The sequence below is a fragment of the Gossypium raimondii genome, chromosome 9, assembly GCF_025698545.1.
Source record: "Gossypium raimondii isolate GPD5lz chromosome 9, ASM2569854v1, whole genome shotgun sequence".
Classification (NCBI taxonomy): domain Eukaryota; kingdom Viridiplantae; phylum Streptophyta; class Magnoliopsida; order Malvales; family Malvaceae; genus Gossypium; species Gossypium raimondii.
Genome location: NC_068573.1, coordinates 24,554,599 through 24,568,938, shown reverse-complemented (window position 1 = coordinate 24,568,938; position 14,340 = coordinate 24,554,599). Strand labels below are relative to the sequence as shown.

The following is a 14,340-nucleotide window of genomic DNA, read 5'->3' as shown; positions in this document are numbered from 1 at the left end:
AATATTCTCTACAATAAGTGTGAGTTTCGTGCTTTGACACAATCCATTTAGATCATGGAACTATAAGTTCCATGAGAATTTCTTGCAATTTTTTGACCTCAATGTTTTCCATTAGGGAAAAATATTTGTCGTCTTCAAAATCAGGTAAATCAAAGAATCCATTAATAGTGCTTGAATTTATTGATACCTTGATTCCTTGGATAGAGACTTCTATTAATTCACTTGAGGTCAAATTTGCATAAAATTCACAAACTAACTCTTCATTTGCACTTGGTCTTTTCTCACAAAACACTTCCTAACTTAAAGCTTCAGCAACTTCTCGAATGCTTGCCATGAAATTAGTATAGGTGCCTTCTTTTAAAGTAAAACCTTTTTCTAGGAGCATTTGTTTGTGGTATCTTAATTTGGCTTCTTCACAGTCAATTTTTTTTTTGTGATTATTCAACTTGAACAGAGGCACGAGTTCTTTTGCAAGGCATGATTTAACCTGATCAGCACAAAATATGGAAATGAGTAATATTTTCCCAAATTTTAATTAGTATAAAATATTAAATATTCAATGAACCGAAAAGGCAAAATTAAATCAAATTAAAATTTCAAGAAATATTTTCTTACCACCTTTGTATAAATATTAAGAACTCAATAAAATAAATAATATATGAAGAAATGCCAGCAAAGCTTTGGTCAATTAAAAGCATTGTTAATTGAGGCACTGGTGTTAGTTCAGCCAGAATTAGGTAAATAATTCGTGATTTATAGTGATACATCATTGAACGGCTGGGCTGTGTTTTAATGCAGGAAAGCAAAGTGATGGTATATGCTTCTAAATAGTTGAAACTGCATGAAAAGAATTATCCGACACACGATTTGGAACTTGCACTAATTGTTTTTGCTTTGAAGATTTGGCGACACCATCTATGTAACATCCCAAAAATTAAGGTTTAGTAGAATCGGGTTTGTGAAGTAAAAGAGAGTGGTGATGCCTTAATTTTTGAGGTTATCTATGCATTTTTGGGAAATGAATGAGTTATTGGTTTGTTGGTTAAGTGTTAGTGAAATGTTCCTTGAAACCTAAATTCAAATCCCTTCTCTCGTATCATTTTTATTATTTTACAAATTTTGTCATAAACCCTAGTATGTGACATGCCTTGCTTTAAAATTAATATTGCCAAAATTATTTCAAGAATGAGGAAAAAACCTAATGCTTAAAATAAATATGAGAAAGCATGGAAATTAAATGAGGTCCCAAGTTCGAATCCTTTCCCTTGCAAAATAATTAAATTTTACAAAATCCCTTTTTTTTTTTTAATGTGTGTGCCATCCATACCCTTGAAACCTAAGTATAAATAAAAAATTTATTTTATTTTCCAGCCTTTAATTCAATTTTTCCCTACCTTATCCTTTCACCCTCTTCCTCTCCTATTTTCTCTTCAATTTTCTTGCTTTCTCCCATTGTTGTCGTCGCCTACACCTTCCATTTTATCATCTCTTTTTTCTTCTTTTTGCATCAGGATTGTGCACCATCTCCTTTAAAATATTGCTTCCATTTATACTCATATAAATTAGCCCCAAAACTAAAATCTTGAACCCCAAGATCGATCCCGAACATTGCCAAGAAAGTGCCATTGCTGTTTCTCTCAACTAGCTTGGGTAAGATCTTTTTTCTCTTCAATTTCTTGATTAATCTCGAAAATTAAAAATCAAAATTTCCATATCTGGAATTTGGTGGATTTTAAATTATTTCAAATTTATTTTCTAGATTTAATGAAATCTCAATCGTTTTAAAATTTAGCCCCAATTTTGGCCATCGCGAGTGGTGGGGCATGCACCTATGGGCAAGAAAAGGGGTTGTTTTGCTTCTTAGTTCTTGATTATATTTTTCCAGACTTAATTTGAGTTCTTTAACCCTCCTATTCATATTTTAAACCCATTTCAATTAGGGAAAAATGTTCTCAATTGATTGGCCATTCGAAACACACAAATCGTGAAGCGCAAGTGCAATTAAGGGTAACTAGTTTGTTAGTTCGCCATAGTTGTTGGGTAAAATTTATGAATTTATCAAATGAAGGCATTTAATCATTAATTAGATACTTATTTTCCATTATATTATTGAATTAGGTGCTGACCCAAACGCCCCAAATCATCCGTAAAGGCAAAAAACGATTGTACGTACGGTTTGCATCGATACAGTGTAAGGAATCTAACTAGTTTGGATTCATAAAATAGTTATAATTTCAATGATTGTTTTGAACTCACAAGTGGGTGTTTGGGGGCTGGTATAATGGTAAATTTATTGAATTTATACTGAATTTTGGTTTAGGTTCGTTTAAGGAATTATTAAGGAAAATTGGAAGATTTGCTAGTGTGCTGCGAGGAAGTGAAGAATAAGGTGTGGGTCCTAAACTCATAAAATTATTTTAAAATGTTAAATAACATGTTCTATTTGATAAATTATCTTACTTATTGGATTTGCTTAATAGCCAAATTATTGATTTTGTGAGTGGCCGAACCAGGTATGTTTCGAGCATTAAAAGACTGACATGTTTGCAAAATTGCTAGTTTGATAGTATGAATGTTTGATTGAGTTTGTAGTTGTATATTTGAGTTATGAGATATTAGAATGTTTGATTGAATGATACAATGTGTTGAGATATTAATCTTATGTATGATTTAAATGCATGAGATATTTGTTATATTGTGTACTGAAAAGGGTGTTATATATGCACAATGAAAATCCACAAAGTATGTGAAATTGAAAGATATTGATTGATATAAACACAATGGTAATTTGAAAGATTGAAACACTGTTTCCATTTACTTAAAGTATGTGATTATTGAGGAAATACTGAGCATGTCGAATGAATGTGAAAAGTATTGAGATATGATTATGTATGAGATTGTGTAACATATTGCATATGCATTGGGTTAGGATTTTGTGGTTGGCGGAGGAGTTCCATGGAGTACCGACGGCATATTAAGTCCGCATTATTCGTAGTCAATGCACTTCACCTGGAGTACCGAGGGGAATGGCGATTTATCACATTTTTACTGGTAGCTTGTCTGCACTTTTACTGGCAGAATTTTTTGCATATTGTTATCAGTGGTTTTAACCACAACGGAATTAAGCCTAAAATATTTTGGAGTTCGGATGACAAGTTTTGGGGAACTCGTGGTGTGTAGTGGATGGTATGGATAGGAATCTTTTTGCATTGCATCATGTGCACGACATATTTGAATGTTATTAATTTATGCTACGTATTGTATTCTCTTGTATTGAATGGTATCAAAATTAATGATTGTTACTCGAATGAATGATGACTCATGCTCATACACCGTTTGACATCAATTTGATAATGGCTATATAATGATATGAAATTCCTACGATGGTTTTGTTTTCTTCTATTAAAGCTAATATGTTTCATTGTATTCGATATTTATGTTTGTTTAAATAATTGTTCGACTCACACTAAGCTTTTCATAAGCTCACCCCCAATAGTGTTTAACTTTTTAGGGAAACCTCGAAATTAGGACTGGACTGGGCATTCGGAGAATCACCTTGGACCTCGGACTATTTTTAATAAGTATTAATCAATTTCTATTGGTTTTGGTTTGTAAATTTATTTTTAATTATTTCTGGTATGTGGCTTGCTAACTTTTATTCTGGGTTTTTTGCATGCATGGATTATTCAAGCATTATAACCAGATAATGCATGATATCGAGCTTAAGTAAAATTTGATATTGTTCCCTAGTTTCCGCCACATTGCAAAAGAACTGTTTTTGAAAAACAAGTCGATAAGGAAACTAAGTTTCCAAAATGACTTGAAAAATGGTTTTTTCGCTGCATTAGTGTAACATTGAGTTTTTTTAAAAAAAGAGCAACAAACAAACGATTTTTCTAAAATGACACCATCAACAATAAAATGAATCCTAAGTATACACAACCTAAAGAATGAATGCTTTTAAGCTAACTCAAAGTACAACTACGGTTTTCTCTAAAATGAGTTTATTTAAGTCCTTCAAAAGTAACGTAAGTTAGCTTAGCCATTTCAGTGGCTAATGTAGCCTTCTTAATTTAGCTATAATGTCTAGGCCGTGTTTGGGAGGTTACAATCTATATGGTAAAATTTCATATCTTTATATATCATAAAAGCTTAAAGTATTTAATGTCGTAGAAAGATTTAAATTTGAGACAACGCAGATGGCTCAAGCTATTGAAAGACTATGATTTAATTATTTACTATCATCCGGGAAAAGCTAATGTGGTTGCGGATGCTTTGAGTAGAAAGTCTACGTTTTCTTTATGAGCATTGAATACAAGATTGATGTTGTCTGATGATGGTTCAATCTTAACTGAGTTGAAAGCTAGACTGATGTTTTTACAATAGATTTATGAAGCTCAGAAGTGCGATGATGTGTTGATAGCTAAATGGAAATAGATTGAACCGACTCCTCATTCAAATTTTCAGATTGGATTTGATAATATTTTATACTTCAAAGGTAAAATTTGTGTTATGGGAAATTTAGATCTTATTCAGAAGATTTTGCAAGAAGCTCATAATAGTAGCTTGTCTATTCATCCTGGTAGCAATAAGATGTACGGTGATTTGAAATAAATGTATTGGTGGTCGAGTATAAAACAAGAGATTTCAGAATTTGTATTGAGATGTTTAGTGTGTCAGCAAGTTAAAGCTGAACATCAGGTACCTTCTGATTTGTTACAGTTAGTGATGATTCTGGAATGGAAATTGGAGTGCGTCATAATGGATTTTGTATTGAGATTGCCCTTGTCTCCGAGAAAGAAAGATACAATTTGGGTCATCGTTGATCGCCTGATAAAGTCTGCACATTTCATTTCAGTGCGTACAAATTATTCTCTTGAGAGATTATTCGATGTATATGTTGTTGAGATTGTCAAATTGCATAGGGTACCAGTTTTTATTATTTTTTATAAAGATCCTGTCAAATTGCACGGGGTACCAGTTTTTATTATTTTTTATATAGATCCGCAATTTACATCACAATTCTGGAGTAAGTTACATGAAGCTCTAGGTATTGGTTTGCATTTTAGTACCGCGTTTCATCCTCAGATAGACGGTCAATCTGAGCGAGTGATCCAGATACTCGAAGACATGCTTCGATGTTTTGTTTTGGATTTCGAAGGCAACTAGTAGAAATTTTTACCGTTAGTTAAATTCTCGTACAATAACAATTATCAATCGAGTATAAATATGGCACTATACGAAGCTTTGTATGGTTGAAAGTGGCAAACTCCATTGTGATGGACTGAACTCAGTGAGAAAAAGCTTCACGGGGTTGATTTGATACGAGAAACTGAAAAGTTAAGTTTATTCAATACAATTTGAAAGTAGCTTCAGATCGACAGAAATCATATGCGGATTTAAAACGTAAACACATTGAATTTCAAGTCGGCGATAAAATGTTCTTGAAAGTCTCACCTTGGAATAAAGTCCTATGGTTTGGTCATAAAGGAAAGCTTAGTCCACATTTTATCGGGCCGTATGAGATCACTAAAAGAATTGGGCCAGTAGCTTATAGATTAGCTTTGCCGTCAGAGTTAGAAAAGATCCATAATGTGTTCCACGTATCTATGTTAGGACGGTATCGATCAGAAGCTTCACATGTTATCTCACCTATTGATGTCGAGATTTAGCCTGATATGTCGTACAGCGAAGAACCGATCAGAATTCTATCTCGAAAGGTTAAATAATTGAGAAATAAAAGCATAGTTTTAGTGAAAATTCTTTGGCAATGGCACGGTTTAGAGGAAGCCACCTGGGAACTGGAAAAAGCTATGAAAATGCAATACTCGAACCTCTTTTCTGTTAAGATTTTCGAAGACGAAAATTCCTTTAAGGAGAGAGTTGTAATAGCCCGTTTGTAGTAAACTCGAAATAGTGGTTTTGGGACCACAAATCTGATGTGAGAATATTTATTTTAATATTATCTTAAAGTCTATGGTATGATAATAGTGTCATATAAAATTTTCATTAAGAAATTTTGACGTTTGCACGTTTAATTTAGTAAAGAGGACTTAATCGTAAAAGATGCAAAATTTGAGTTTTATAAGTTAAAAGTACTAAATTGCTTAAAAATTAAATGGTTAATGGATTTATGTGCTAATTATACCATTTTTAGTATGAGTGGACAAATATGGACATTGAATGCATGATTTCAAAGGTTAATTAAGAAGGTTAAATTTGTAATTCAATAAATAACTTAAAATAAAATATAGTAAAAGGAAGTATCATCTTCCAAAATGAGATTTACCATTGAAAATAGGGTATAAGGAAGCCATAGCCAAGCTTGAAAATTTGGATACACAAATCCCTTGCATGTAAGTACAATTTCATCTCGTTTTTAATGATTTTTATGTTTTTGAAGTCGTTATAGCTTAATCTAGCTATCCCAAGAACTAATTTGCAAAATTGTTAAAATTTTAGGGTTTTACCATGAATGAATTCATGTGAATTTTTATGTCTGATGGAATAAAATGCATCTTTGTTGATAAATAAACAACTTTTGTAAAGTGAATTTTGTTGAAAATGTCAAATAGGGGTTTGTTTGTAAAATATGTAAAATACATGGTCAAAATTGTGAAATAATGAATTTTATGAGTTTCTATGGACTTATATTGGATTCTGCTAGCTTGGTGGGGATGAAATTGCATGAATTTCAATTTAAGGACTAAATTGTAAATAAATTAAAATAATAGGGGCAAAAGCATAATTTTGCAAAAATAAGAAATTTGGATTGAATTGAAAAAAATGGATATTAATTAGATTGAATTTATTTATTTATATCAAGATAGACCTCGTATGGCTTTACATCGGGTTAAAAATAAAGCTTCGGATTAGTCGACTCCGTTTCTACGCCTTTATTGTCGAGGTAAGTTTGTGTAATTGTGTAATGTTTTAATGTTATCTTTTGAGCTATATGTAAATTGTGGATTGTTATGTAAATATTTAATGCAAATCCAACAATGTTACAACAACTATCGAGCCCTGTTTTAGCCTTAGGAATTTGTAGGATACAAATGACATGTCATTAGAGTTTCCATGTTTCGAGTCCTGGTCTTGAATGTCCTACCGATGGCTGAGGTCTGGCTTGTGTTGCAGATACTCCAAAACTCATGTGACCAGCATCATGTAGCTAACATTCAGAGCCATAGCTCGTGTGAGCAGGCTCATTTCACAACTCGTGTCAGCAACGGTGTAAAAGAAATGAGAGGTTATGATTATATGGTTAGCACACTTCGTGTGAGCTATCCTGTGTATCCAATGATATTCTAAATGGTTTAACGGGCATAAATTTGAAAGGTAATGGTAAGTGTTCAATATGAACCAAGACATGTATGTATGAAATACATTGAAATGGTAAGCTACATGGAAAACATGTTATGTTATGATGGATGATAAATCCAAAAGAACCATGCTCAAGTATAATGGTTATCCATGTTAAATTCATATGAACTATGTTCAAGTATGCTAACATGTTTTTGTTGGTGCTTAGGCTTGTGCTAAGATAAAGGTTGGATTTTGTCATGTTAAATTTTGATGTTATGTAATGAAATGGTAAGTTATGTTTTATGCTATAAGAACTTACTAAGCATTATATGCTTACATAGTTTCCTTTCCCATGTTTTATAAATAATTGGAAGCTCATTCAGTTTGGAAGCTCGACGGAGACCTATCACACTATCCCACAGATATATCGGTATCTTTTGATGTTTTGGTTATGGTTATAAATGCTTGTATAGGTGGACTTGTATTAATGACATAGTTGTTATGTTTGGTTTGTAAATGTGGTATTATGGTTGATGAACTTTTGGCATTTTGATTCTTAAATGGTTGGTGATGAAATGGTCAAATGAAAGTATGTTATAGATAACCAATTTGGTATGTTTGAGTGTGGTTTTTCATGTGGTTATTATGGTATGACTTGGTATGGAAATAGGTAGTTTTGTATGATTGATTCTTGGATAAGTATATTTATGTTTAGGTTGATTTGATGACTTGTGATTGAGGTTTCTTTTGGCATATTGGTTGTATGGATAGATACTATATTGAATTAGTCCTTTTTATGCATGTTTTAGGTATGTTTTGAAGCTTTATTATATGTGCAAATGGCTTGTAGGTGTGAGCTTGATTTGGGTGAAAGAAATGGCTTGAAAATGACCTATTTCTTGTCCACACAGGCATGTGTCTTAGTCGTGCGTGACACATAGCCATGCGACATGGCCATGTGTCCCCTATAGGTTTCAAAGGGTTGCAAGTCAGATAATTACACGGCCTAGCACACGGCCTGGCACACGGGCGTGTGAGGCCATTTCGAGAGTTTCACAGCCTAACACACGGGTGTGTGGCTTGGTCGTGTGACCCAAGCCAGAGAGTTACACAGGCATGGGCACGGGATGGGACATGGCCATGTGTCCCTACTTCAAATGCCCATACCGCCTGAGACACGAGAATGTGTCTCAGTCGTGTGAGTCACATGGCGATGTGACCCCTTGCATTATGAAATTTTCTATCTTTTTCCATAAAATTCTAAATGTTTTTTATTTGGTCTTGAATCAATTCTAAAGTGTTTCTAAGGCCTCGAATAAGGGGCAATAAGCATGTGTTTGAATGAATTATGTTATGATTTATTAAATGTTTGGAAATTGATTATTTTAAGTTATGTTTTTACGGTAATGTTTCGTAACCCTATTCTAACGATGAATACAGGTTAGGGGTGTTACAATAATAATCCAGAAAGTATAGCCTAATTCATTTATTTAAAAGAGAACTAAAAAAGTATCCGATAAAATGAATAAGGTTTAATCCTATTCAATTTCATCCCTCCAGTAATGTTTCAGGTGTTGAGCGTTAACTTTGAAATTACCTCCCTTACCATGAAGTTCAACAACCCTGTAAGGGTAGACTTGATGAATAGTGAATGGACTGGACCAATGTGAATTCAACTTACTTGGAAAGAACCTTATTTTGGAATCGTACAATAAGAATTGTTGACCTGCTTCGAATTCTCCTTAAATAATTTGACATTTTTATATGAGAACATTTAGAACTCTTCTAACTCGTTAAGTTGAAGCATCTGGTTCTCCTTAGCAATTTTGAGATCCAGGTTGAGCTGTTGGAGAGCCCCGTAAGCTTTATGTACTAACTCCAAGGGCAAATGACAGGTTTTCCTAAAAACCAACCTATAGGGGGACATCCCTAAAGGTGTCTTGTATGATGTCCTATAGGCCCATAAAGTGTCATCCAATCTTTTGGACCAATCTTGTTGGTTTTCACAAACTACCTTTTCGAGTATACCTTTTATTTCTTTTGTTTCTAGTTCAGCTTGCCCATTTGTCATCGGATGGTAAGCTTTGGCAACTTTATGCTTCATCTGTGTCTATCGAGCAACCATTTCAACCATTTGTTCACCAAATGGAACCCCTCATCATTGATGATAGCCCTAAGATTTCTAAACCTTGTGAATGCATGTTTTTGCAGAAACTTCATTACAACCTTGGCATCATTCGTCGGATATGCCTCGGCCTCAACCCACTTGGATACGTAGTCTACTGCTCCCAATATATACTTGTGACCAAAAGAAGGATGGAATGGACCAAGAAATTCAATACCCTAAACATCAGGTAATTCTACCTCAATAATGTTTGTTCGAGGCATCTCATTTCTGTTGTTAACATTTCCAACCCTCTAGCATCAATTACAACTTTTTACGTAGGCATGCGCATGTTTGAATAATGTTGGCCAAAAGAATCTGACTTGCAATACTTTGGCTGTAGTACATGAACCTCCAAAGTGTCCCCTACTGGGAGCTATGTGACAATGATATAAAATTTCATAAATCTCATTTTCTGCCACGCATCTCCTGATCATTTGATCTGAACACTTTTTGAAAAAATATGGCTCTTCCTAGAAATAGTACTTCACATTGTGAAGAAACTTTTTTTTGTTGGTATGTCTTATCAATCAATATCAAACCACAAGCTAGATAGTTAGCAAAATCAGCAAACCAATGGGTGTTATGGACATGATTTACCTTACGTATGTGTTCGTCTGGAAATGTCTCTTGCATAGGTGCAAGAGATAAAGTTCCTTCTTAAGGCTCCAATCTGGATAAGTGATTTGCTACTTGGTTTTCTACCTCTTTTTTATCTTGAATTTCTAGATCAAACTCTTAGAGTAGAAGTACCCATCAGATCAATCTCATATTAGCATCTTTCTTGGCAAGTAAGTATTTAATTGTCAAATGATGTGTATAGACAATCACTTTGGTACCTACGAGGTAAGATTGAAACTTGTTAAAAGCAAAAACAATAGCAAGTAACTCTTTCTCTATTATTGTATAATTTAGTTAAGCTCCCGTTAAAGTCTGACTTTCATGGGAAAAGCTTCAAACATTATTCTTTGATAGAATCTGACATGTCCCAAAAAGCTCCTAACACCCTAACAGATGTCGGAGGTGGGAGTTTCTCAATTACATCTACCTTTGCTTTGTCTACCTTGATCTCTTGTCTCGTTATTCGGAGCCCCAAAACAATACTTTCTCATACCATGAAATGGCACTTTTCCCAATTGAGTACAAGGTTTGTTTATTTACATCGCCTTAGTACCTTGGCTAGATTGGCTAATCAATCATTATAAGTGTCTCCAAACACTAAAAATCATCCATAAAAACTTCCAAAAACTTCTCAACCATGTCAGTGAAAATAACCATCATACATATTTGAAATGTAGTAGGTGCATTACATAAACTAAATGGCATATGTCTAAATGCAAATGTACCATACGGGCATGTGAATGTTGTTTTTGTTGATCCTCTGGTGCTACTATGATCTGATTATACCCTGAGTACCCATCTAGAAAACAGTAATAGTCTCGCCCCATGAGTCTATCCAAAATGATCTAAGAATGGTAAATGAAGGTGATATTTCCTAGTTGCCTTGTTCAACTTTCGGTAATCTATGCAAATTCTCCATCCCATAACCGTTCTGGTCATTTTTAATTCATTATTTCTATTCTCTATGATTGTAATACCTCCTTTCTTTGGCACGTATTGGATCAAACTTACTCATGAACTATCTGAGATGGGGTAAATTATACCCGCATCTAACCACTTAATGATTTTTTTCTTTATCATGTCCTTCATAATAGGGTTCAGTCTCCATTGTCCATTAATCATCCTTTTCTCACCATCTTCTAGGATAATTTTGTGCATGCAAACAGATGGGCTAATACCACAAATTTCAACTATGTTTCATCCGATAGCCTTCTTGAATTGTTTCAGCAGTAAAATAAGTTTATCTTCCTACTCTTTACTTAACTCTACTGAACAATCACAGGCAAAGTCAAAGCATTAACTAAATAAACATATTTTAAGTGTGATGGTAGTACCTTTAGTTCCAATTTAGGTGGCTCATTGATTGATGCTTTTGGTTGAATATAATCTCTACTTTCTAATTCCAAATATTCAAAATAGGATTGCAAATTAAATCCATTCTGATGAGCTTCTAACAAAGTTAAGTATTCCTCACCCTCTTCATCACTTGGAGGGTCTGACATCAAACCTTGTTGCAATGGGTCCTCAACAGAGTTGAGTTCCCATTCTCCAGCTAAATCCTCTAACTCAGATAGTGTAGTACAATCATCATCTGTGTCAAGAAATCGCATAGACTTAAAAACATTAAAAGTTACCTGATCGACCTGAAAACACATGGTAAGCTCGTCATTCTACAAATCAATAAGGGTCCTTACAGTTGCTAGGAAAAGTCTTTCTAAATTATTGGCACCTCTTTATCTACTCCAAAGTCTAAGATAACAAAGTCAGTAGGAAAAATAAATTTGTCTACACGTACCAATACATCCTCGATTTTTCCTTCTGGATGTGCTAAAGATTGATCTGTTAGTTGAAATGTAACCGTAGTAGGTCTAACTTCACCTATCCCCAACTTTCTAAATATAGAAATGGGCATCAATTTGATACTCGCACCTAAATCACATAATGCCTTACCACAATAAGTTGCTCTAATGTTGCAAGGTATGGTAAAACATCTAGGGTCCTTCATCTTTAGGGGTAGTTTATTTTGTAGATATGCACTACATTATTTTGTTAGAGCTACCATCTCAAATTCTCCAAGTCTCCATTTCTTAGGCAAGATACCCTTCATGAATTTGACGTAATTTGGCATCTGCTTAAATGCTTCTACCAATGAAATGTTAATGTGAAGTTGCTTGAGTCTTTGAGGGTAGGGTGGTAGAGGATTCTTAACTTGAATTGGCTAGTTCGTCTTTTGTGGCAATTCTACATCTAACGAAGTTGTCAGTTTATCATAATTGACTGGGTTAGAAGTTACCTTATCAGATTCTGTAGATTCTAGTTCTAGTGAAGTTGGATTTTCAACACTTGATTGAACTTCCACTTTACCTCGAGCATCAACTTGCTCTTCTTCAACTTCAACAGTCTTGGGCTTAATGTCTTTCCACTTCTCAGAGTCAATGCTTTACAATGCTCTTTCCCTGAATTTTTTGGATTCTCCGTATCACTAAGCAAAGCACCTTGTGGTCAGTTCCTAAGTTCAGTAGCAAGTTGACCCACTTGATTTTCCAAATTCCTTAAAGTGGCATCATTCTTTGCCATATATGTCTTAAATAGGTTCTTTAGGCTATTGGAAGGTTCAGCTTGAGTTAGTTTCTGAACTTGTTGGGTAAATACAGGTGGCTGGGTTGATCTACGTTGTTCATAAGTGGGTTGAACTTACTGGGTCCAGCTCATTGGTTACTCTAAGAAAAATTAGGGTAGTTTCACCATTATGGGTTATAAAAATTGGTTGTGGTCCTTGCCTTCCTCGATTCTGGTTCTGGTTACCCATGTAATAAACTCAGTCTAGGTTTGAAAGACATTCTTTGAACAAATGTCATTCCTCACAATAAACATAGGCTACATTTTTTAATTGATTCAATGGCTGAGCTGCAAAATTATTAAACCCATTAGTAGTGAAGTTTTCAAGCATTGAGGATATTGAGGATACCCGGGATGCGAGTGAAGTGAGAGCATCCACTTCATGTATTACTGTGACTCATTTTCCTGGCGCTAATCAATTGGTTGGCCATTGATAATTGTTGCTGGAAATCCTCTCAATAATTTCATAAGTCTCATTATAAGACTTAAAAAAGAGAGCACCGCTAGCAGAAGTGTCTACTACCATCCTCTTGTCAGCATTGAGACCGCTATAGAACATCTCTAATTGGATGAAATGAGGGATTCCGTGATGAAGGCATCTTCGTAATAGTTCTTTAAACCTTTCTCATGCCTCATACAATGTCTTATCTTATATTTGTTGGAAAGTAGTGATATCATTCTGCAACTTAGCATTCTTGCTAGGTGGGAAATACTTCATAAGGAATCTTTCTGCTACTTCTTGTCATGTGGTAATAGAATCTGGTGACATTGAATTCAACCAAGCTCGAGCTCTATCCCTTAGTGAATATGGGAACAATTTTAATCTTAGTACATCTTCGGGTACTCCAACTGACTTGAAGGAATCACTCACCTTCATAAACAATCTGAGGAGAAGATGAGGATCCTCAGTCAGACTGAATTGGCCCACTGTCTGAAGCATCTGGAACATCAGTGGCTTCAGCTAGAATTGTTGTGCCTCGGTTTCAATTCTCCTAATGCCTGGATTAAGCTCATGAAACAATGGCATGACATACTGTCTTAGAGCTCTATCCCTATCATCAACAATAATGATAGCATTTTCAACATAATTTTCTCTGTTTCCTTGATTCTGATTTTCAGAGTTCATCTCTTCGACCCTTCTCTGAACTACTTATCTTCTTCGTTGTCGAAAAGTCTTTTCAATTTCAGGGTCTACAATAAGTAAGTCAATAATTCGATCAATACTCATAAACACCTAAAACAATTATAGAAAAATAATTAAATTAAAATTAAATAGAAAAATAATCCAAAATTCAAAATTAACAATTTCACAAATAATGTCTTTTAAAACAGTCCCCGGCAACAGTGCCAAAAACTTGGAACGACGAAAATATGCAAGTGTACACAATTGTTATCAAGTAATAAAGTGACAAGTAAATATTGAGTTATCGTACCCATAGGGACTGTGAAAGAAAAAATATTTACGAAATGTAAATCAAACACTTTGGTAATGGGAAAATATGATGATTTGAATAAGTTTTTAATAAAAACTAAAAATAAATTAACTAAGAAAAATAATAAGCAAAAGCTCCAATGCACGATTTCTAAAATATGAGTTTTAACCAATATGACATAATTGTGTTAGATCAATT

At 34.2% G+C, this 14,340-nt stretch overlaps 1 non-coding gene across 1 annotated transcript; it reads left to right on the top strand.

Annotated features, from left to right (window-relative positions):
- The first annotated feature begins 13,290 nt into the window (after window positions 1-13,290).
- LOC128032957 (small nucleolar RNA R71) lies at window positions 13,291-13,396 on the top strand. The gene has a single exon (XR_008189295.1). It is a non-coding gene; the product is annotated as a small nucleolar RNA R71 (small nucleolar RNA).
- Window positions 13,397-14,340: the final 944 nt, after the last annotated feature.